This window comes from Nicotiana tomentosiformis, chromosome 7, assembly GCF_000390325.3.
Source record: "Nicotiana tomentosiformis chromosome 7, ASM39032v3, whole genome shotgun sequence".
Lineage (NCBI taxonomy): Eukaryota > Viridiplantae > Streptophyta > Magnoliopsida > Solanales > Solanaceae > Nicotiana > Nicotiana tomentosiformis.
The window spans coordinates 57032797-57035167 of record NC_090818.1 but is presented as its reverse complement, the minus strand read 5'-3'; the positions used below and the strand labels follow the sequence as shown (position 1 = coordinate 57035167).

Sequence of the window (2371 nt, the reverse complement as noted above, 5' to 3'; positions counted from 1 at the left end):
GCTTTGAGGTTTCTGTAGTTCAGACTTCTATAATTATTGAGATTTTAATTCCAGTTTCCTTCCCTAATGATAGTGATTCCCTTCTCTCGTTGTCCAAACTGCTGGTAATACAGAAATTGTTAACTGAGATAGATCTTTTCACAAGTGTTTGTAGTGTATTCTGCTGCCACATTTTCGTCTTTAGTCCAGATGCTTATGTTCTTCGATTATCCAACTTATGAGATCTCTCTCATGGTTACGGACGCCTGGTTGGACACCTGATAAGTATTCAATCTCAAATCTGGATCTTTTGATAGCCCCTTAAAGTGCTCCTCTACTTTTGGTTTTATCGCTACATATCTTCTCTGCTACTGTTTTCTTTTTGTTCATCACGGCAACTTGTTTTTGTTTGTTGGGTGGATGTGTAGACCTCATGGTGACAGTAACTAAGGATTGGATTTTGAAATTTCAAAGCTTGGTCCAGTATGTTACACACGGTTTCTTGGTCTTTTTGGTGCTTGCATTGCAATCCTGATATTGTCAGGCTTCGAGAAAGGGGGTTTTTCAATCTTGTCTCTGGCATCTCTTGTGATTTCCTTGTGGTATGGGTTTCACCAGCTTTTCACTTACTGTTACCTCCTGCTTGTGCTTGCAGCCATTGGGCCCATAGAGAAATGAATTCCTCCTTGCATGGAGCCGCCTTGTTTTCCTTGCCGGTCATTATTGAGGTCTCTGTAGTTTAGGCTTCTATGAGTATTGAGATTTTCAATCCAGTTTTCTTCCCTAATTAGAGTGATTCCCTTATCTTTGTCAAAACTGCTGGTATAGGGAAATTGTCGACTGAGATAAATCTTTTCACAAGTGTGTATAGCGTATTCTGCTGCCATTTTCAGTTTTCATTCCAGATGCTTATGTTCTTCGATGATCCAACCGATGAGATCTCTCTTATAGTTATGGACACCTGGTTGGACACCTGATAAGTACTCCATCTCAAATGTGGATCTTTTGATAGCCCTATAAAGTGCTCCTCTACTTTTGGTTTTCTCGCTACATATCTCCTCTGCTACTGTTTTCTTTTGTTTATCATGCCAACTTGTTTTTGTTTGTTGGGTGGATGTGTAGACCACATGGTGACAGTAATTAAGGATTGGATTTTGAAATTTCAAAGGTTGGTGATCCAGTATGCGTTACACATGGTTTCTTGGTCTTTTTGGTGCTTGCATTGCAATCTTGATATTGTCAGGCTTCAAGAAAGGGGGTTTTTCAATCTTGTCTCTGGCATCTCTTCTGATTTCCTAGTCGTACGGGTTTCACCAGCTTTTCACTTAAATGTTACCTCCTATTTGTGCTTGCAGCCATTGGGCCTTAGAGCAGTGAATTCGGCTTTCCTTGGAGCTGCTTGTTTCCTTGCCGATTTGCGTTGAGGTTTCTGTAGTTCAGACTTCTAATTATTGAGATTTTCGTTCCAGTTTCCTTCCCTAATTATAGTGATTCCTTCTCTCTTTGTCAACACTGCTGGTAATGCGGAAATTGTTAACTGAGTTAAATCTTTTCACAAGTGTTTATAGTGTATTCTGCTGCCATTTTTTTCCAGTCCAGATGCTTATGTTCTTCGATTGCTTATGTTCTTCGATTATCCAACTTATGTGAGAGATCTCTTATGGTTATGGACACCTGATAAGTACTCAAACTCAAATCTGGATCTTTTGATATAGCCCCTACTCTGCTTTTGGTGTTCTTGCTGCATGTCTTTTTTCTCTGCTTCTGTTTTCTTTTGTTTATCATGTCAGCTTGCTTTTGTTTGTTGGATAGATTGTAGACCACATGGTGACAGTGATAGAACATTAGATTTTGAAATTTCAGAGGGTGGTGTCAAGTGCTTGCACTGCAATCCAGACATTGTCAAGCTTTGAAAAAAGGGGGTTTTCCGATCTCGTGTCTGGAATATCTAGTGATTTCCTAGTGGCATGGGTTTCGCCAACTTTGCACTTAACTGTTCCTTCTCTCTGTGATTGCAGCTGTTGGGATATAGGTTTCTGATTTGCAATTCTCTCATAGTTTCCGTTGAGAAGTTAAGCTCGGACCCAAGCAATTCAAGCGGGCAGTCAGGCTTTGGGAGTTCTTTGATTTTTCTCTTTTTGGGTTTGAGATCCAGTTTGTTATTAGATCTGTTTTCTCTATCTTCTTTGTTGATTAGAGTTGGTTTTTTGTATTTCAACATTGACATTGGTTGATCAGGTCTTGGTAATGTTTATAGAAGAAAGGCCTTCTGGTGGATTGCGGCTAGTTAAACTCTACCTATTCATAGTCATGGTATCTCACCAATTACCCTTCACCAATAGTCGTTGCAGTCGCAGACTTCCCTTTTCGGTGCTGCTTTTTGTGACCTTCT

The 2371-nt window shown here is 39.9% G+C and overlaps 1 long non-coding RNA gene across 1 annotated transcript; it reads right to left on the bottom strand.

Moving 5' to 3' along the window:
* Positions 1 to 225: 225 nt before the first annotated feature.
* On the bottom strand, positions 226 to 1394 carry LOC138896500 (uncharacterized). Its single transcript, XR_011409708.1, has 2 exons — positions 1316 to 1394; positions 226 to 615 (listed from the first exon to the last, which is right to left on the bottom strand). It is a non-coding gene; the product is annotated as an uncharacterized lncRNA (long non-coding RNA).
* Between the last annotated feature and the right edge of the window lie 977 nt (positions 1395 to 2371).